A 23,578-nucleotide genomic window follows, 5' to 3' on the forward strand; every position below is an offset into this window, starting at 1 on the left:
TTTATAACTAAAAATTATTTGATATAATTAAATTATAAATATTTATTTGAATTAAATTTATTCAATGTTGGATTATCTGTGCCGTGCTTATATTTGATATCCTAGAATATTTCAATAAAAATAGTAAGTTTTGAAAATTTAACTTGAATAAAAATATAAGTCAAATCAAATTTTCATATTTAAAGTTCGAACTCGACTTAAATTAATTTATTTTTATTTTTATAATATATTATTGTTTTTATATATTTCATATGTATTATATAATTTATGTCATACAAAAATTAAATTATTATATTATAATGTAATATTAAAAATTTGTTATTCAAATAAGATTTTCATTTTGTTTTCTATATTTTTCTAAAAAAGAAGAGCCCACCGTGATCTTCATCTTAGCAGAGATCGAGTTCGTTACCTTCTCATTATTGCTAGCCAAATTGCACCGTCGCCGTCTGATAATCTTATTTGCCGGTGCATGAACACTCCCTGGATACATCTCTAAGTGCACGCTTTCTTCACTGATTCATAATTAATGGCTTCGTGGTTCAAAGTCGCCGAAGGTGTGAACTCTTTTCTTTCAATTTGTTTCAATCTACAAATCATTTGTCCTTTTTTACTTTTCTCGACTTTAAAATTTTAATCGAATTTTGAACGTTTGATCAAAAGCTTGGAATCATTAAATCACAATGTCGTGGGATTAATTGCGAGTTTTAAATGGATTACGTAGCTTAGCATAATTTTATTTCTTAAATTTTGAAATTACATATATCTGCTGGTGATTAGCTGGGCATAAACTAAAGCGCTGAAGATTGTAGTTATCCTTTAATGAGATCCACATCTGATTTTCGTGTTTGGCGATTAACATACTTTGAAGTGAATAGTGAAAAACAATTAAGCTTACTCTAGAAATATGATGAAGTACTGTGGCATGTTTATTTATTCGACGAAATATAGAATTACTAGTTGCTTGTCTGCAATTCGCTTTTATTAGATTTTGGAGTTTTGCTATTATTGGCTATTCTTTGTAATGCAAATGCCAGTGATATATTTACGGTAAACTAGAATTCGGTCACTGTTATTTGGTTGGTGTAAGCGAAACATGTAATTGCAAAAGGATTGCCGGATGAAATTTACCTTGTGGTACACGTATCGGAATTATCGAAAGTTTTTGCTTCCATTTTGGTTGTTACTTGTTATGAAATTATGAGTAAAAAACATATGCGGTTTACCTGCCATTTTATGATGGCCATCACAAAGAGTTGAAAAAAGTAGATGAGACATCTTGACTGTTCTCTAGTATACGTAGACCTGCATCTGATAGATAGCTGTAGATATTGTGAATGTTTGGACTCTATGTTAGGGGTAGATTTTGATGCTATAGTTTCTAAAATGTTTGGACTCTAGGCAATGCTGGCCAATCATCAATAAAAGTGTCGCTCACATTTCCTTTTTAATGATTGATAATAATATAAGGTTAATTGCCATTGTATTCCATATTTATTTGATGTTGTAAGTCGAAGAGCAAAACTGGTTGCTAGTGAACTGTTAGAAGAACAATCTGATTCTCAGCCACAAGGTTAGGATTCCAAACCAAGGGGTTATTTGCATGAATAAATCAGTTTGAAAATTCTGATTTGGTGTCTTAGTACATGCAATTTCTTATTTGTAGTTATATCAACAGTGTTAGTTCAATAGAGAGACTAACGTTTCAAAACCCTCTACTTTCTTCTTTTCTGAATCATGTTATATGTTTCCTCACCCTCTGTAGCTACTCTCATTCTATCTCACTCTCATAGACACACATATACATACGCATATATCTGCCTGGTTTTAATTGTAATGTTTCTAATGTGCAAGGTTCTTCAGCAGAAAACACAGAGACAAGGAAAAAGGTATTGCAACTATATAGACCTTCAAATTACTTTTTAAGTGTACTCATTTCAAGTAAAAATGTTCATAAAAACATATTTAATTGGATGTTTTTCGTTTTTGCAGGCTCAAAAAAGACTTTCTACAGATAAATCTCCCATAACTACCGATGCTGTACGTGAAGAAACAAGTTCAGAAATATCAGAATCAGATGTTACACCTTATAAAGATAAGGGTACTATTTCCTCTAACAATGAGGAAAAACCTAGTACTAAATATGCAGTCCAAATAAGTAGTGAGCTGTATAGCAACAGTGAGAAAGATAACCCTAGATTTCCTTCGCTTGATCCATTGGATACCGATGTAGTTAAATATGATGCTGATCAGGAAGAAGTCTCTGCAACTGTTGGCAGCTCTGAAGCTTCTTTGTCAACTTCAAATGGCAAGCTTCTCAATGAGAGTTCTTCGAACATTCTTGTGGAGCACCCTTCTTCCCTTTTAGCTTCCAAAGATATTGAGGTTGATAGTGAAGATCATTTAGGTGATTGTTGTCAAAATATTGAATCCCAAAATGCAGATGTTACTTCAAAGACTGATCAAGAGAGATCACAACCTTTAGTTGCTGATTCTCCTGTTAACATTGAAGCTTAACTAAAAGAATATGATATTAAAACTGAAACTCCTGCAAATCAAAAGAAGCCACGAGAAAAAAATGCTGATACTCATCCAATGGTAGTTCAGGACCAACTTGCGGAGGTGACAAATACTCTAGTTCATGTCCTTGAATCTTCTCGAGTGCCTCCCCTTTAAAAGCTATATTCACAAGTTCTTTAGTTCTTGTTCAGGCTCAAGGACTGCTTAAAACCAACAATTCAACAGGTCAATCAAAAGAGGCAAGACTGGCTCGTGTAAGCTCTCTGAATTTATTGTTTTTACCCAGAGATATTGGGACATCTGGAAAAGATTAGTTCACTATCTGACCTTAAGGGATATATCAGTAGGATGATAAATGATGCAGTGTCTCCTTCTAAGGAGTTGCTCGGAGATTAGACATGACGCTTTTCTACTCTCTCTTAAAAATTGAATTTATAACTATTTTCTACACTGTTTTGAAGGTTTGTGCTGGACTTCCCGTCTTCAAGAATACAAATCTGAGAATGCGCAGCTTGAGGAGCTTCTAACTGCTGAGGTGCATCGTTCTATCTTGTTTCTCCTTTTGGATATAGTTTCAAGGTTTAGTCATGCTTGTTCTGGATGGGGTTTAAGGAATACTGTTTTAATACTAAATTGGTCCCTTGACAGAGAGAGCTGAGTAAATCTTATGAGGATAGCATAAAACAACTACAGAAAGATTTATCTTTAGCTAAGAGTGAAGTAACGAAGGTTGAAGAAAATATGGTAGAGGCTTTGGCATCAAAGAACTTTGAGATAGAGGCACTTATCAGTTCTATGGATGCACTTAAGAAACAAGCTGTTTTGTCTGAAGGGTATCTGGCATCACTACAGGTTTGACTCTAACCCCCTTTGTTCCAACTATCTTACATAAAATGCGGTCTCTTCTTAGAAGCTCATAGAATTGTGGTTTATGTTCTACGAGACCTTAATATCCCATTAAAATAATTACGGCAGCAATTTTCAAGTTGCATGAAATATACATAGGGGCTTGCAATTATTGATTTAGTGAGTGGATTTATGTGGTTTAATGTAACAGCCATAGTTCCTATCACCATGGATTATGTATATCTGACTATTAATAGCTTTAGAAGCTAAATAGAAAGGTAAGATCCTGCTACTTACTTCTGTCAGCCATGCTTTTCTAATGATAGAGAAACAAAAGATCAGCTCGTTCATGAGTTTACAATCAGCAAATTGTGACGTGATATGCATGTCTGTCTCCGTATCCCTTTCCTGCTCAGTGTTTGCTTCTTTACTTAGCCTCTACATTTAGATATTGTCCCTCTTTCAGTTTGCAATCAGTATATGCTCTCGACTTGTGCCTTTTCATCATCTGAGGTTTGTGAATACTTTTTATTGTATACCATCAGGCAAGCATGGAGTTTATTATGAGAAACAGGGAATTGACAGAGACAAGGATGCTGCAGGTAAACTAATTAGTTCTTTCTTGCTTGCATGTGCATCTGTATTTACTCGCTCACAAAAAATGTATACAAGCTATTATATTATTATAATCTTTGTTGATATATTCGTGTACTTCTTTGTTAGGCTCTACGTGAGGAGCTGACTTCTGCAGAAAGGAGAGAAGAAGAACTTACAGCTCATAATGCTACTAAAAAGGTCCATATTTGGAACATTGATTTATTTGCTTTTGTTTTTATCTTGCAATATAATAATCTCTATTTTTGGCACAGGCTGCAATGGAAAGGGAAGTGGAATTGGAGCATCGAGCGGTTGAGGCATCCACAGCTCTTGCTAGGATCCAGGTAATGCAAGGATTCTTTGTTTCTGATTCCATGGAAAAATCATAATTTATTTTGCATGCATAATATTCTTGTTCTGCTTGATACTCGCGTATTAAAAGAAAGATGAGTTGAATGAAATATTGGCCTCTCAAGATTAGTCCCCTCCTCATTCTCTTTTAAGTGGATTTAAGTTGGTTCTAGATAATGGCTTGATGTGGTTGAAACTATCTGTTTGGTGAGTTTCTGTCAATTTTGGATTTGTAAATATCATTATAATTTATCCCGGGGATTTTCGTTTGCAAACATATTCTGTGAATTGAACGTAATATTGGCCTTTCTAGATGGAAGGCTGAATGGTTAAATCCATAGTTTTTTACTAGATTTTCCCTTTCTGTACATTACCTTGATGCTGGATTGGGTTGCAGAAGGCTGAACCCTAGCTTTCTTCATTGCTCCACCACTTCCACTGTTATTACACTACCAAAACAACAAAATAAGGGTATAAGAATTATTTTTCGATGTGCCCCACTTATCTGTTTAACGAATTAAGCAGAGGTTAATCATGTTGAATCGATGTTTAATATTGCTTGAAACAGATATGGAAACCCTAAGTTTCTGTAATTTGTTCAACTTACATTAGAAGACCGATCTGGGAATCACTGGATTGCATCAGCTTTACTGCCGGAAAATCCAACATGTTAGTACTGCTGAAACTCGTTACACATGACTTGGGGGACGATTGAGGCGGCGGCGGCGGCGGCAGTCATTATTTGATGAGACCAAACAGCTGGTTTGTTTGCCTGATGATGATGTAAGCTTTCGCTTGCATGTTCATACACATAGCTGCTTGCACTAGCTGGGTTTTCTTGCTTCACATGGTGTAATGCCTGTTCTTCACCCATTAATCCACCCCTAGAAATAAACCATATGTAACGGGAAATTAGGACAAGGAATAAAACATGCATGATGCATCGTCCATATCCATATATACATACATGAGTAGTTGGCTCCATGAGTGAGGAAGCCCTTGGTTATCATGCTAATGCCAATAAGGAATATGAAGTGAATTGGAGGAGTTGGAGGAAGAAGAAGAAGTGGGTGTGAAATGAGGGAAGAAAGCAGCCGGAGAAGGTGGTGGTTGTTGTTGTTGTAGATAGATGGGTCGACGGTGGCGGTGGGCGCGTGGTGTTGATGTTCCACCAGTTACGGTTTCCGGTCGCATCATCTGCTGCACTGGAGAGCTCTGCAACACTCCTCGGTTCATGGCCCTTTGATAAGCAAACAAACAACTAACAACGACGAGGAAGATGGCGGACGTGGCGGTGGTGGTGGTGAAATGATCACTTGTAAGCTTTCTGTTTATCTCCTTGTTTTTCGTTTTCACTTGGTGTTTGTAGAGAAGATATTGAGATTGCAAGTAGAGAAGAAAGCCACAAGCTCTATTCCTTTCGAAAGAGTTTGAATCAATGGAGGGGCAAAACTTTCGAGATAATGTTCTGAAAAAAATTAATTCACGAGATAAAGTACTCCCAAGATTAATTGCTCAAATAAGGTGAAATCCACAGTGTTGGCCGTAGGTCGCCATGCCTTCCGGGCGACCTACTAGGTCGTCATGTCTTCCCGACGAGCTACAAGAGATTGCATGTGTCATGCACGTCCCAATACGCTGGGCATCCGAGACCATCCGACCGAGGCCATCCGAGGCCATCCGAACGAGCTATGCGAGGGCATCCGAGGGCAACCGAGCGAGTGCCATGCACGTCCCAACACGCTGGGCATCCGAGGCCATCCGACCGAGGCCATCCGAGAGCATCCGAGGCCATCCGAGAGCATCCGACCGAGCTATGCGAGGGCATCCGAGGGCAACCGAGCGAGCTATGCGAGGGAATCCGAGGGAAGCCGAGCGAGTGTAGGTCGCCCGGAGTGCATGGCGACCTACAAGGTCACCAGGAGAGCATGGCGACCTATGTGTTGGGACGTGCATGTGCCATGCAACACGTTCATTCTCTCTGTTTTAGCAAGGGTAGGTCGCCCGGAGTGCATGGCGACCTTGAGTGCATGGCGACCTACGGCCAACACTGTGGATTTCACCCTATTTGAGCAATTAATCTTGGGAGTGCATTAGCTCGTGAATTAATTTCTTTCAGAACATTATCTCAAAAGTTTTGCCCAATGGAGGTTTTGAGAGCCTTTGTTGTTTAAAATTCTTTATTGATTTGCCTTTTTCTTTCTCTCTTTCTTTTATGTCTTCCTTTTTTGTTTCTTGTTTTTTTCTCTGCTTTTGCTTTATCTCAAATTGGGACAGAAAAAGGTGGAAACAATTCTAAATTACTCATTATTAAATTACAAAATACTCAGCTACCTATGTCTGTTTTTATTTTCTATCTTTGGTATCTATATTATGGTTTATATTCCAAGTTAGTCATTAATGATTTTTAACATTCGAATACAATTCCTTTTCTTGAAAATATATTACATTTTATTATTGTATCAAATATATTTATTTTTCATTTTTTTAAAAAAAGATTATGTTTGCGAACGTAATATTCTGTTAATTGGTTCTAGTTAATGTCTTTCATTTGCAAACATATTCTCATTTTTACTGATAATCATTCCTCTTTTGGCACTTATTTAATTGCAGTGCAATATGTGATTGCAATCGTTGATTGGATGTTTGCATTCTGAATTCTTGGATTCTGGCGTTTCAATGATCTGTAATCTGCTATATCAGCACAATCTTAATTGTCACGACTCTCTCTAAGAGAACACTGAAATATGTATTAATGGATCTGCCTGCCTTTCAAATACCGAAGGGGCAAAAAAAGAAGAGGCAATCCTTATCCACGTGAATTTGATAATCGGGATTGTGGATACAGTTATCTCAAATGCATTTTGACCTCTCTTTTTCATTTTTCAGCATCATATCATATCTTCCTTTGCCATTAGTTTTCATTTATATCAAAAGGCCAACAGTCTGTCCTGTAGTTAATATGTCATCTACAGTTTGGATTTCAAAATACAGCTATTTTTTAGCAAAGCTGGTGCCCCTTCCTTGTTCAGCACAGGTGTATCATTTGGCAATCTATATATTTCCAACAAGCATTGTAAGTTCTTGCTTGTTTCACTGTCCAGAGGATTGCAGATGAGGCGAAAGCAAAAGCCGCAGAAGCTGGCACTTCTTGAGGTATCTGAAACAGACTGATAACAATGCTTTATATGAAAGTTTACCCCTTTGACTGAGCAAAGTATGAAGTAAAAAGCCCCTTGAAATTTACCTGGTATGATATCAGGTTGAATGTGCAACTCTAAATCAAGAATTGCAAGAGACGGAAGCTCGTGCTCATCAGGGACAAAAGAAGTCCCCAGAAGAGGTAAATCAAATGGTTCAGGTAAATGTGATAAATAGAGGATGTAACTCTGAATACTATCTTGCAGATGTCACTGGACCATTTCCATACGGCCAGAACCTAGCAATAAAACTACCTACTTATGGGATATGCATAATGTAATCCACTGAGATGTGGGTTTTTATGTTATTAAGTCTTAAAAACATTCTGAAGCTCTAAAACTCAAAGTGCATTTAATATCCAGTTGCAGGCATAATATGTGGCCTTTAGCTGTTGCATTAACTGTAGTAAATGTCAAAGCAACGACTTAAAGATGGTTTTATAGATGCAGGCTTGGAAGGAGGAAGTAGAGCGTGCACGCAGAGGTCAAAGAGATGCTGAGAGCAAGCTCTTTTCAATAGAGGAAAGTATCAAATGTTTTTCTCTTTCCTGTACAGTACAGTAATAGTAAGGCTATTCTGTTTTCTTTGTCTGGCTGCAGGCTGAAATGCAGAAATTGAGGGTTGAAATGGCTTCCATGAAGAGGGATGCTGAGCATTATTCACGCCAAGTAATGTTCAAATTTATTCCTCTGTTTTCCTTACTTCAAACACATGTATTCATGCACCTTGTTCCGTATGCATGTTCTAATCAGAAATGAAGTATGGCTTTATCGATGGTTTGGTTTCTGTTAAGTGTATATAAACTGAAAGTGTTTATAATGACTACTGAGCTTAGTACTAGTAGAGCCTTAACTTTTATTGCTTGTTTTACAGCTAGCTGTATACCAGCTGCCAAGTTACATGACTTTGTTCTATTAAAGTGATTAGGGAACAATTTACTCAGTGAAGAAATAAAATTAGGCGGAAATTGAGGATTTTTTATGGACTAGAACATTATACTTCTTTATTAGGGTTTGATTAGAAATAATAATTCATATTAAATAAGAATATTTGTATTTTAAATTTTCTTTCTCATTAAATAGTTAACCTTATAAGTAAATACTAAAGTTATTCACTAAATGTTGATTAAATTACAATATTTTTTACTATATTTTTATTTTATTCATTATTATCCTTTTTTATTATCGTACAGATTACTCGTGCATGCTCCAAAATAACCAACTTAACAGTGATAACAAGGGACATCTTGTTTATTTTTCTAACGTACAGGATCATTTTGTTTATGTTTCAACTAAAGTGACTGGAATGTAATTTTAATACATAGTGGAGGGACCGACATGATATATTTACCGAAAAGGGGAATTGGGTGACGGAAGAAGTTTTTGCTGTGATTGATTCTTTGTTTTAAACTTCATTCTATTTCCCGATAGAACGAAGCCGTTTTGAGTGTTGCTTTCTGCGGACGCCAAAATGATATTTTGAATTAGTTAAATTTTAATCCTATTTTAATTTTAATCATTATTGTAGATGCTCGATTTGTCCGGGGCCAAGTCAGAGCAAGCCCGAACCAATGGATTGGTTGGTTGGAGCTGTCTAACCATGCAACTGCTTTGGTGTACTGCAATCAGAGAAAAAAGGATTTTCAGCCATGTATGATAACTGGTCAGTTATCAACAGTTAACTAAAACAATTGAGGGAGCAGTTTGTAGAGAGTGGGGGTTTTTAATTTTGATTTAACCACCAGAAACAGAAAAAAAAGAGGGGGAGAGAGGAATTACCAGAGAAACAATAAGGCATACTGAAAATCTGCTCTCGAACATTAAAAAAAAAACCAAAGGCAAATTGTAAGGGGTTCTTGCCCATTTTTTGAAACAGCGAAAAACCTTTCATTTGTTTTTATACAACAAAGCAACAAGAGGAAAACAGTCTGTAGAGGAGAGGCTTCTGCTACCCTATTTGAAACGAAAAAACAGGCAATACAAAGTAGCAGAACAAAACATTAGAAAGGTATTCTATTTCTTTTTCAATAACTTTTGTTCTATTATTATTTAAATGGGGTACTCGAACCAAACCAGAAAATAGATGGGGATGGGAGTGGGGACATGAGTATATGATATGATATCTTTGTACAAAAAGGAAACACTAGTCTTGCTAGACCATATACGTTAACGTCGCCTATTTCCTTCCATACACTTGGAACCCAAACGGATAATAAGGATCAAATCAAGGCCCTTCAAATTTGGCACCTTAGGTTCTGTGAATGCAATATGTTGAAACTTACTGCAAATTGCAGAACACGGCTAGCATTCTTGTAATGGAAATTATCTTATGATTATGAATTTTCCATAAATGCAAACACCAGACAGTTGTTCCATACAATATTAGCATTCAAACATGCTGAAATGGATGCAATATTAGATTTATATCATATATATTTTTACGCATATCAGCATGGAAACTTACTTCATAAGGTGATTAAATTCGGCCACACATGGTCTGAACCTCTTCCATTACCGTCAATGCTCCATAATCATGGACATTTCCAGTCTATTATCATCATGGTTGTAACGTGTAAAAATGAGATAGAATTGTAGCCAATGAAAACTTTCCGAATCAATGTTATCTCCGTCGAAGTTAAAGTCATCGGCTCGAACGATTGGAAGGTTCTGTCCCAAATAGCGGTTATCTCCTTTAAGTTTTCTAGAGAAGAGGGAATTGAAAATGCAAGAAAGGGAGAGGTGAGAAAGCCAATTGCGGCTGAGTTGTTTAGTTTAGAGTTAGGTTAGGTTTAGGTTTTAGTTAGATTACATATTAAAGTTTTGGGTTAATTATTTATTTGGTCACTAACGCTTTAGGTGTAAACTATCTCTAGATCCTCCTAAGTTTAACGTTTTTTTTTATAATTTAGTCACATGCAGGGCTTGATTTTTGAATTTTTTTTATTTGTCTCGATTTAGTTATTTTCCAATTTTTATTTTAGTTACTATTTTGAGTTATTTAGGTTTAAGTTCCTTGTTCGTTTTTATTTAAGTCTTCGTTTTAATTTTTAGTCAGCATGTTTAATTTTACTTATGTTTAAATTTTTAGTTACTACTTTTGTTAATATGGATATATATATATATATATATATATATATATATATATAAATTTATAGTTTAGTATGCCATGTTTATTTTTTATATTTGAGTCACATTTGTACATTATAGGTTAATATGCATGGTTATAGTTTTTAATTTTAAATATATGTATATAATTTTTATATTAGAACGTCACATTGTGTGATATATATTTTTAAAATCATAATACTTGTTTAATTAATTTGTCTATGATATACTTTTTGCACAATTTGTATGATATCCTCATTCGCATAACTCGACTTATAAATACATAATTGGATTAAAGGTAATACCCTTTTAATTTAAAATTGTCTTGAGTGACCTGTCTTAACTGATTAGAGGGTCGTTTTGAGATTTTAAATTAAAAGTGTATCCCAAAAGTGAAACAAAAAAAATTGATTCGTCACTTTAAAATTTGGGAATGGAAAGAAAAGAAATATTCGGTTATTTAAATTTATCGAGAAAAGGTAGTTATAACTGATTTAAGATCTGGTCTCGATATATTTAAATAATTGAATATTCTTTATCTTTCTAATGGTTGGGTAATTTTAATCTAATTTGTTTTGGTGTTTACAAATGATGTAAATATGTATATTATTGTTTTGTCGGGGATCATAAATCAAATTAAATTCGAATTTGTAAAGTTCATTGCAAAGACGTTAATTAATCGACTAGGTACCGTTTTAGGGCGTTGTGGGGGTGCTAATCCTTCCCTGCACGTAACCGACTCCCGAACTCGGATTTTGGTAACGCATACCTTAATTTGTTGTTTTAATAAAAATTAATTTTTATTTAAAATAACAAACAATTTTGGGTGCCCAATCACACCCTAATCAAAGATTGGTGGCGACTCTTTGAACTGTATTTTTTTTTCTATCGTAAATGAAATCCAAAATTTTTCGAAACGAGAGAATTTTAAATCGCATTTGTTTTTAAATAAAAAATCAGTTGAAAGAGGTAAATTAAAAATTAATGTGGTTTTTAAAATCTCACCTTTTCACCTTTCAAGAAAAATCGTTTCGACAGCTTGGCGACTCTGCTGGGGAACTTTTTTTTAGAGAGTCAGGCCGATAGTCGATTAATTAATTGTCTTTGCAATTGAAAGTTATAAATTCATTTTAATTTGGTTTTTGATCCCTTGTTTGGATTTTAATAAGTTTTGTTTGTATTTTGGTTTTTTAATTTAATTCGATTAACAATTAAATAGTTGTACTGATCTGTTTGCTAATGGTTTCAGAATAATTGTGTGTTTTGGGATTTGATTTTCAGTGTTTTTATTGTTTGTTTTTCGCTTTTCCTCACACACTGCACAGCAGCATTTTCATGACATGAGCTAAAACCCCGCTCCGTCCAAATTAAGTAGGAGCGAGAGACTATGCCCTCGTGTGGTTTTCACCTCCGCATGGGATAGTGGATTGCTCCTGGAGCTCACGCCTTATGGTCCTCGTGATGGTAATCACCTCCGCATGGACATAAGGAGGTGTGTTCCCTCGAAATTGAACTCGATCCCCTAAAGCCTGTGATGGGCCAGGATTGAGGGTTCGACAGCCCAAGGGGGCACCGACAAGGACAATTCGAGAACCTATTACTTTAGAACCGAACCCAGCATATAGTGAACATAGAGCCCGAACTTAGGTCGAGCCTAACCCGAACCTTAAGAGTCCCGTGAGAATGGTACACAAGGAAAAGCTTTTTGAGTCATTTATTTTCACTTTTCGAATAAATGCATGCGAACTAGAAATCATGCGGTTAGGTTTATTTGTCAAGCAAGCATGTGAATTAGATATTATACGGTTAGGGTTTTAATGTTCAAACAAAGCATGGGGGTAGATATCTTGTTGGGTAGGATCTACTAAAACATGATTGGGTAGCCAACATGTAAGGGTAGGTTTTATTTAATGATTATGATATTTATTATCTTGTTGTTGATATTATGTGTACTAACCCATTTTTTTTTCTATGTCTATTTTATTTTGATTTTATTGCATTCGCATCTTCATGTCATCACAAGGTGTTAATTCGTAAGTGATTGACTAATAAGAAGGCTGGTCATAATGAAACAAGAAATTCTTAACCATGTAGTCAAAATCAGGAGGTTCAAAGATATTCAGATGATCCATGACGAAGGACATCCAATGAATGAAGAAATCTGAAGCTGATTGAAGACTTCCTTTAAAAGAGTGAAGGCCAAGATATTCTCAGAAGATAGATATAATTATACCAAGGACAAGAAGACCCTTCACAAAGACATGAAGATCACTTTGTATTGAAAGTAAAAATGGAGACCTCAAGATTCAATTTAAAGACATCTGGTGTCATTAAAGGTGATAAAGTACGCCGACAACTTTGGGCGCAATATTAGATTCCATGAAGAGTACGGCTCAAGGAAATAAAGAAATGAAGAATCACATTTATATTTTGACTACATGGTGTACTGAATTCTTGTTGTCTAAATGAAGGTTGTTCTATAGTGGTCACTTTTAGGATTAACACCTTGTGCATGTGCATTTGCATTTGCATTCTTATTAGCATTAATTTATTTATTTTGTTATTGTTGCTTTTTGTCATTTTTTATCTCATTTGTACTAACTTGTTTCTATATTATTATTATTTTTTCTCTTTGTTCGCATTGCATGATCATGACATATTCAAAAGGTGTTGATTTGTGAGTGGTCATCATAGTAAAAGGTTTTCATGACGGACAAAGGGTTTCGTGATCAAGCAGGCTATAACATAGTCAAGAAGTGGCATCCTATGAAAGCTTCGAGAATAGTGGAGGGTTGTGTGCATAAAGATCATATGGCGCACAAAGAGCACAATGAGATAAGAGAGATAAAAGAGCAAATGTCCAAGATGATGGATAGAATAGATGTTTTGTCCAAAGGAAGAGAGACTTCTACAAAAGAAAAGAAAGAACTCAATGAAAACAATCTCGAGGTGTCAGATACGCAATGGACTACTTTAGAACCTGTTGATTCTAGTCAGTATCAGAAATCACGCACAATCATTGTTCGTATCAACAAGTTGTTTGGAAATGCCAAGGAAATAGTGGCAACTATAGAAGTTCAGAAGGATGAAAAGAAGCCATGCAGTCAGAACTCGTTGGTGTTTGATAGTTTACTTCCAACATCAAGGGAAATAAAAATGGAAACTCCAATTCAACCCAAGTTGAGAGGTGGCTCTCATTGTGATTCCATCCCAATATCATATAAGGAATTGTATGATGAACTGTTAGAAGCCCGAGAAGTGGCACCGCATTATGTAAAACCTTTGCAACCTCCATATCCAAGTTGGTATGACGTCAACGTTCGTTGTGAATATCATGCTGGAGTTCAAGGACATTCTATTGAGAATTGTTCTACCTTCAAACGTCGAGTCCAACTTCTTCTAGATCATGGAGTATTGGAGTTTGAATTGAAAGGACAACCCATTTTGAAAACAGATTATCCTGTTGAGTTTGAACCAACAGTGACCAAAGGTAAGGGTATCAGTAAGGAAATCCAAGAAGAAAATTGTTTGCCAAAATACGAAGCTCTGATTCGTCATTTAAGAAGTGAAAATGATAAATTGAGCAGAGAGATGGAAGCCATGCGAGATGATTTTCAAAGGATCAATCAGGCTTTTAAATTTGCTGGTATGGGAAATGTACTAGATGAGTGGATAACAGGAGTCGCTAAACTGAGGAATGACGCTGAACAGTGGAGAAGGAATTGTAAGGTACACGAGGGTCGAGCCGAGAAGTTTTCTCATGATTTACATATTGCAGAAATAAGACGCAATATAGTTGTTGATAATTTGGGAAAATATCAAGCCGAAATTCAGACGTTGAACAGATCCATTGCCAATATGGAAATCTCATATCAGCGCCATAAGCGGGAGAATGACGCTGAGCTAGAAGCCGTTAGAGCCAAGAACAAGAAGTTGATGAAGATTGTGGATGATTATAGTGATCTTATGCAAGAGCTTCATAACCACAATGACTTTCTTACAAGGAAGATTCAACATCAGTGTCTACAGCTCCGAGAATCAGCACTCAAGATAGAGAAAAGGGATAAAGTCATGAAAGAAGTTATGACCCAAGCAAGCAATGTGGCTCAGAAATGGGTTGATTTAGCTGGCTTTGCAAGAGAATTAAAGCAGATTGACAACTCAACCCCCGAGCATGAGTGGAAATTAAATTGGCTTTTGAAGGAGATAGAAAAGTTCGGAGTGAAAGTTGTCCGTTATATGTAAAGTTTGCTTGATGAACCGAAACCTTTGTGTTCAATGAAAGTTGTTTTAAGTTGGTCACTCTGGAATGACACCTTTTGTATTTGCATCTGGCATTTGCATTACATGTATTTATTTAAGCATTTTACATGCATTAATTATAAAAACACATAAATAATTTATGGAAGGTTATGTGACAGTAATAACAATATCATCCATTCATACTACTTCCTCATCGTCATGAATAAGCAAATGGAAATAATGGAGCAATCTCATAAGGGATCACAAGATCAGTTGCAAGAGCAGTTAGTCGGGTCACAACAAGATACGGGGAATCAAGCATCGGGTTCTTTGCAAGGCATATCGAATCAAATGATCCAGGTACTGGTACCACAGGCTGCTAGTAAAGAGAAAATAGAGGATAAAGGAAATCAATCTCATCAGACTGGTACATCAAGAGTGATAATTTGCCCTGGAGCGTCTAACTCAGACCTAGGGACGAGCCTCATCAATTTTGAACAATTTGAAGACAAATTCAGGTGGTTGAATGAAGCCATTGAAGATATGAAGATTGTTAATGCCCCTCACAAGGAGTTAGAAGCTAGAGAACTTTGTTTGGTCCCTGATTTGGTCATCCCACATGAATTTAGGGTGCCTAATTTTGAGAAATATGATGGCACTAGTTGTCCCATAATTCATCTAAAGATGTTTTGTAGAAAGATGGAAGGGTACCTAAATAATGACAATGTGTTGATTCATTACTTCCATGATAGTCTTGCTGGGCCAGCTATAGTATGGTATAACCGTTTGAACAAAGAACAGATCAAGACATGGGTCAACCTAGCTGATGCTTTTCTGGGACAATATCAATATGTTAAAGGCTTAGCCCCAAAACGTCCTGACCTTCAAAGGATAAGAATGAAAGCTACTGAGAGCTTTAAAGAATATGCCATAAGATGGAGAGGAGTGGCAACACAAGTTCAACCTCCTTTGTTAGAAGAAGAAATATCATATATGTTTCACGATTCTCTTCCAGCTCCTTTCTTTGAGTTAATGTTGGGAAAGTCGACGAATAACTTCAAGGATCTTATGACAGCTGGAGAGTTAATTGAGGATGCAATCAGCAAAGGAAATTTGAAAAACACTTCTAAAAACCCAACCGATCAAAAGGAACAAGCTGATGAGGTGAATGAATGTCACGTCCAGAGCTCTCAAAGTCGTAAAAGAAAAGGGGTAGTGGGTTACTCGAGGCGTCCAAAGAAAGTCCCAAGATCGAAAAATGCTTTGAAAGTGTTCCAAACTCCTATCTCAGATCTGTATCCCCATTTGATTGAAGGTCAATACCTCACACCGAGGCCAGTGAAAGTGCAACCAGACCCTTCTGCTCATAGCTATGATCAAGATAGTGTATGTGATTTCCACTTGGGGGCATTGGGACATTCTACGAGAAACTGTAGGCCGCTGTTAAAGGAGATAGAGATGCTTGTGGCAACTGGGACGTTAACAGAGGAATTAGTGGAACAGTGGATGACGAGCTCGAGTGGGGCATCAAAGAGCAATATGTAACATCCGTTTGAGTTAAGTGCCACGACATTAGATGGGTAATGAGGCCTCCTAGATAGGAGGAGATCATTTCATTCATTATGGAGCTTTATTTCATTTGCAACATCATGTTTGAACTTGTTTTTCATCCTTTCTCAGTTTTTTTTTTATAATGATGTTTAAATAAATTCATGTTACTTTGAGGATGGTGAACATTGAATCGAATTTGCAACTTGAAATTCTTTGAATACCTACTGAATTAAAAACTCTGTAAATGATTAGAGTTATAAATCTTTGACAAGATGACAAGGTTGAAACCTGATAAAACAAAGACCTTTACCTTATCTTCAGAAGATACAATCGAACACCATATCCTTTTTATTGCAGGGACCGATATAGCCTTCTTCTGTCATAAGGATACGAACAAGAGGCTTGGTATTCAGGTATGTATACGAGCGGACAACATGGGGCATCTTTTGTGTATGATGTTACAAAACCAACTAGATTTCACTTTTGTTGATGATGTTCAAGGATGATTATGATCTTTACAGATGGAATAGTCAGGTAGGTGAATCTAGTTTAGGTCAGTTGCTTGGAAATTGAACTCTAACGATGAGATTTTCTGACTTTCAACAACACCTAGACTATGACAGGTTCTTCTTGACAAGCTTAGGAAATTGGATCCGTATACCCAGATTATAATATTATATGTATACAATAAAGCTTGAGTTGTCCCTCTAGAGCAATTGGTTAAACGCCCCGGCTTTATGGACATAATTTAGCTAGCCTAATAAAGGTGATGATATTATATATATACAATAAAGCTGAGCTATTCCGCTAAAGCAATTGGTTATAGAGGAAACTCGAAAGCCCTGGCTTTATGAATAGATTATATTCAAACCATGACCTTGATCGGGTACCTGGCAATTTGGTGTATGCTCCACTGTGATTGTCAAGTCAAAGACTTTGTGATGAGATGAACCCTTCAGCTAGCCCGATAGAGGCAAATTACAATAAAGCTGATTTCAGCTAGCCAGACAATGGCAAATTAAATCAAGTTTTTCTAAATAAGGAGTTTCGGTAAAGATTGACTAAGGGAGTTAAGGAAAACCTGTTATAGTCAACTTCACACAAGCACTCAGGAATTTCATTTTTAGATCGATATTTCTGCACTGCCTTTGTTAGAGGAGTCTACGAGGCTTGAACAAATGGAAGATTTCAGAGAACTGAAATAGAAGTGTTCTATAAAGTCTAGTAATTGATTATGCAAGTTGCGTCATTTTGTCCGTATTCGATTAAAATACCAAGCCAGAAGAAGGGGCATGTTGTGAAGTTCACGAAGACCGAGAAAGAAATATAAGTTTGTTGGCTGAAACCTTAAAAAATAGGAAGCCAACTGAAGCCAACCCATCAATTTTGACACTTGTCAAAGAGTTATAACTCTGAAAAATTAAATAGTTATTGATTCTTTTGATATTTTTTGAACTCATGTTTATGATTTGATTTGATTGTAAGCCTGAATTAAGGGGCAATATTTTATAAAATTCTTTCATTATTTGATCCCTATAATAAGAGAAAAGGGAAAAACATTTTCAAACATGACATTTCAAGTGTGAAAAATCCTTGAAGCTTGTGAGACTCATTATTCCTCTATTGGAGAAAATGAATAAGCAATGCCAGAACATGAAGCATTCCACGATCTTGAAGTAGATGGTCCAAGAGAACAAAATGAATGAAGAATGAAGAATGAAACTTATAACATTTCCTTGTGACGTTGTCAGTAACCCGCCAAGAAGAAGATGGTCTCGTTATTCGGAAGGGGCATTTATCACAGCTTGTATAAAATGAAAGACATTTTGTTAGAAGAATTGACCACTTTTTAAATGTTTATGACAATGTGAAGAGACGCCTTCAAGATACTTGACAACACCACTGTGAAGTGACACCAGAATGAGAACATTCAAGTTAGGATATGTTTGGCACAAAGAAATCCATGAGTACCCACTTTGGGGCATGACCAGAAACCTAGATCATGTTGGGATGACAAGATTTAGACCAAGAAGATATTGAGAATGAGTCTCACAACTTGAAATGTCAGGGGTAGACCGTGAATTTGAGCAGAGCTTACCTTGTAAAGCAAACCAACCGAGCATCAATCAAAGGTAGAGTCCTGAAAGAACAATTCAGAAAGCATAATTGAGCCAATGACGTAAATGGGTCAACACAGTCGTATTTCTGACCATAGCAAGAAGTTGAGAAAGGAAATGTTTTCTCCGAAATGAAGATAAAAGACTGAGACGACAAGAAGATGGAAGAAGATCAGAGGGCTCGTCAAAAATGCAAGTTGGAAACTATGAGTTGTTGCATGAGCGTCTAAAGCGAACCCTTGAAAGAATGATCAAGTAGAAGTAGATCGAGCTTACCATTCTGAAGCCAAGTGAAGATTGATTCAACATTTACGCATTCATGAAAACATCATAAATTCATAAAAGAAAATGTATTACACTGATACATTTAATTGCATTAGTGTTTCATGCATAAACACATGATTTTGACAGATTTTCCAATGAAAAGAGAAGATGCAGGATGTTAAAATCTCGACGATTGAAAGGGAGAATTCAAACTTTCAACGCAGGGAATCATGTTTAGAGTGGCAGAACCTGAAGAACAGAGAGGTCTAATCCACAGAAGAAACATTACTCTGAAGTGATGACCATCAGATATAGAAGAAAAACAAGGATGTTCGTGTATGAAGAGAGGAATCACTCGATTAAAGTGACTTGTACACAGGAGATTGGGGCAAAGTCAAGCCTTCACGGAAGAGTAGTGAAGCAAATCCATTTGTAAAACTTCACCGAAGAGTAGTGAAGCACCATCTTAAGCCTTCACGGAAGAGTAGTGAAGCAAATCCATCTGTAAGCCTTTAGAGCAAGATGATAAGTCCTTCGGGCCATCCATAAAACCTTCGGGTAGGATGTTTTTACATGAATTTGAAAATGAAAATTATGCTTTAAGAAGATGAAATTTTTGAAAACGAAGAATGCGATTTTCAAAATTTCATAATTTATAAGTCCGTCGGGCTATCAGTAAGTCTTTCGAGCTTGATGTTTAAATCCTTCGGGTCATCTGTAAGCCTTTAGAGCAAGATGATAAGTCCTTCGGGCCATCTGTAAAACCTTCGGGTAGGATGTTTTCACATGAATTTGAAAATGAAAAAACGATGTTTTGAGAAGATGAAACTTTTGAAAACAAAAAATGCGATTTTCAAAATTTCACAATTTATAAGTCCTTCGGGCCATCAGTAAGTCTTTCGAGCATGATGATTAAATCCTTCGGGTAACTGGTAAGCCTTCACGGAAGAGTAGTGAAGCAAATTCATCAGTAAGTCTTTCGAGCATGATAATTAAATCCTTTGGGTAATTTTTAAGCCTTCACCGAAGAGTAGTGAAGCAAACCCATCAGTAAGTCTTTCGAGCATGATAATTAAATCCTTCGGGTAATTTTTAAGCCTTCACGGAAGAGCAGTGAAGCAAATCCGTCAGTAAGTCTTTCGAGCATGATGATGAAATCCTTCGGGTCATCCATAAGACCTTCGGGTAGGATATTTTCACACCAAGATGATAAGTCCTTCGAGCCATCACCTTCTCGGAATAGTGTTGGAGCAAGCCATCAAATCATCAGATCTGGGAGGAAATCGAACTTTCTCGAGTATAAAGACGCAAATCAATTGATTAAAAGGAAATGAGCACGAAGAGTCATTAATCAATTCAAGGTCCTAGGAAGAGAGAGGTTCGGATGGCAGCCGAGTCCAAGAAGATTCTCATATCTAGTTGTTGCGAGACAAGCTCCCTCAAGAGAAATGGATTCTCAAAGATTCTCTTAAATTCTAAATTTTTTCGAGTATAATGTTTTTCAAATCTTCAAGCATACAGTAATAAGTGGAAATGTTTTATTTTCAGGTTTAACCTTCGAAGTTGAGCCTTCATGGAAGAATAGTGAAGCAGAATTACACCAGAAAATTGTTCGAGTTCTACTCCCTGAAGCAAGAGGGAGCGAACCTGTAGGCAGACGATTGTTCGAGTTGTACTCCCTGAAGCAAGAGGGAGCGAACCCATTTTTAGAAGATTGTTCGAGTTCCTTAATCCCTGAGAAATAGGGAGTGGACCCGTTATTTGAAGATTTTTCAAGTCTCATTTATCCCGACGTAACAATGAGTGGTTTAATCTTTTGAAGTTTTCATGACCGGACAAATTCGATCATCTTTTAATCTTTGTTCTATTCTCGTTATACGACAATGAGCAAAGAGGGGCAGCTGTAGATGCTCGATTTGTCCGGGGGCCAAGTCAGAGCAAGCCCGAACCAATGGATTGGTTGGTTGGAGCTGTCTAACCATGCAACTGCTTTGGTGTACTGCAATCAGAGAAAAAAGGATTTTCAGCCATGTATGATAACTGGTCAGTTATCAACAGTTAACTAAAACAATTGAGGGAGCAGTTTGTAGAGAGTGGGGGTTTTTAATTTTGATTTAACCACCAGAAACAGAAAAAAAGAGGGGGAGAGAGGAATTACCAGAGAAACAATAAGGCATACTGAAAATCTGCTCTCGAACATTAAAAAAAAAACAAAGGCAAATTGTAAGGGGTTCTTGCCCATTTTTTGAAACAGCGAAAAACCTTTCATTTGTTTTTATACAACAAAGCAACAAGAGGAAAACAGTCTGTAGAGGAGAGGCTTCTGCTACCCTATTTGAAACGAAAAAACAGGCAATACAAAGTAGCAGAACAAAACATTAGAAAGGTATTCTATTTCTTTTTCAATAACTTTTGTTCTATTATTATTTAAATGGGGTACTCGAACCAAACCAGAAAATAGATGGGGATGGGAGTGGGGACATGAGTAGATGATATGATATCTTTGTACAAAAAGGAAACACTAGTCTTGCTAGACCATATACGTTAACGTCGCCTATTTCCTTCCATACACTTGGAACCCAAACGGATAATAAGGATCAAATCAAGGCCCTTCAAATTTGGCACCTTAGGTTCTGTGAATGCAATATGTTGAAACTTACTGCAAATTGCAGAACACGGCTAGCATTCTTGTAATGGAAATTATCTTATGATTATGAATTTTCCATAAATGCAAACACCAGACAGTTGTTCCATACAATATTAGCATTCAAACATGCTGAAATGGATGCAATATTAGATTTATATCATATATATTTTTACGCATATCAGCATGGAAACTTACTTCATAAGGTGATTAAATTCGGCCACACATGGTCTGAACCTCTTCCATTACCGTCAATGCTCCATAATCATGGACATTTCCAGTCTATTATCATCATGGTTGTAACGTGTAAAAATGAGATAGAATTGTAGCCAATGAAAACTTTCCGAATCAATGTTATCTCCGTCGAAGTTAAAGTCATCGGCTCGAACGATTGGAAGGTTCTGTCCCAAATAGCGGTTATCTCCTTTAAGTTTTCTAGAGAAGAGGGAATTGAAAATGCAAGAAAGGGAGAGGTGAGAAAGCCAATTGCGGCTGAGTTGTTTAGTTTAGAGTTAGGTTAGGTTTAGGTTTTAGTTAGATTACATATTAAAGTTTTGGGTTAATTATTTATTTGGTCACTAACGCTTTAGGTGTAAACTATCTCTAGATCCTCCTAAGTTTAACGTTTTTTTTATAATTTAGTCACATGCAGGGCTTGATTTTTGAATTTTTTTTATTTGTCTCGATTTAGTTATTTTCCAATTTTTATTTTAGTTACTATTTTGAGTTATTTAGGTTTAAGTTCCTTGTTCGTTTTTATTTAAGTCTTCGTTTTAATTTTTAGTCAGCATGTTTAATTTTACTTATGTTTAAATTTTTAGTTACTACTTTTGTTAATATGGATATATATATATATATATATATATATATATATATATATATATATATATTAAATTTATAGTTTAGTATGCCATGTTTATTTTTTATATTTGAGTCACATTTGTACATTATAGGTTAATATGCATGGTTATAGTTTTTAATTTTAAATATATGTATATAATTTTTATATTAGAACGTCACATTGTGTGATATATATTTTTAAAATCATAATACTTGTTTAATTAATTTGTCTATGATATACTTTTTGCACAATTTGTATGATATCCTCATTCACATAACTCGACTTATAAATACATAATTGGATTAAAGGTAATACCCTTTTAATTTAAAATTGTCTTGAGTGACCTGTCTTAACTAATTAGAGGGTCGTTTTGAGATTTTAAATTAAAAGTGTATCCCAAAAGTGAAACAAAAAAAATTGATTCGTCACTTTAAAATTTGGGAATGGAAAGAAAAGAAATATTCGATTATTTAAATTTATCGAGAAAAGGTAGTTATAACTGATTTAAGATCTGGTCTCGATATATTTAAATAATCGAATATTCTTTATCTTTCTAATGGTTGGGTAATTTTAATCTAATTTGTTTTGGTGTTTACAAATGATGTAAATATGTATATTATTGTTTTGTCGGGGATCATAAATCAAATTAAATTCGAATTTGTAAAGTTCATTGCAAAGACGTTAATTAATCGACTAGGTACCGTTTTAGGGCGTTGTGGGGGTGCTAATCCTTCCCTGCACGTAACCGACTCCCGAACTCGGATTTTGGTAACGCATACCTTAATTTGTTGTTTTAATAAAAATTAATTTTTATTTAAAATAACAAACAATTTTGGGTGCCCAATCACACCCTAATCAAAGATTGGTGGCGACTCTTTGAACTGTATTTTTTTTTCTATCGTAAATGAAATCCAAAATTTTTCGAAACGAGAGATTTTTAAATCGCATTTGTTTTTAAATAAAAAATCAGTTGAAAGAGGTAAATTAAAAATTAATGTGGTTTTTAAAATCTCACCTTTTCACCTTTCAAGAAAAATCGTTTCGACAATTATAATGTGATATTCTTTGCTTTGCAATGCATTTTGGGACCAAACAGGTACTTAATAACTGCTACTATGATGTTCCATGTCCATGCATCGGTGTTAATTGTCTCATCAACTTCGCATCTGTACGGACCATTATATATAAATTTAAGCCAAAATTATATTTTATTTTAAACAAAGTTAAATATTAAAAAGGAAGAAATCTGAGTCACTTTAAGAGTAAAAAAGAATATTATTTTTTCTAAAAGGTTTAGGTC

The 23,578-nt window shown here is 35.7% G+C and overlaps 2 pseudogenes; one reads left to right on the forward strand and one right to left on the reverse strand.

Annotated features, from left to right (window-relative positions):
- The first annotated feature begins 435 nt into the window (after positions 1-435).
- On the forward strand, positions 436-8,433 carry LOC120156700 (annotated as a pseudogene).
- LOC120156590 lies at positions 4,594-5,735 on the reverse strand (annotated as a pseudogene).
- Positions 8,434-23,578: the final 15,145 nt, after the last annotated feature.

The sequence above is a fragment of the Hibiscus syriacus genome, unplaced genomic scaffold, assembly GCF_006381635.1.
Source record: "Hibiscus syriacus cultivar Baekdansim isolate YM2019G1 unplaced genomic scaffold, ASM638163v2 tig00111234_pilon, whole genome shotgun sequence".
Lineage (NCBI taxonomy): Eukaryota > Viridiplantae > Streptophyta > Magnoliopsida > Malvales > Malvaceae > Hibiscus > Hibiscus syriacus.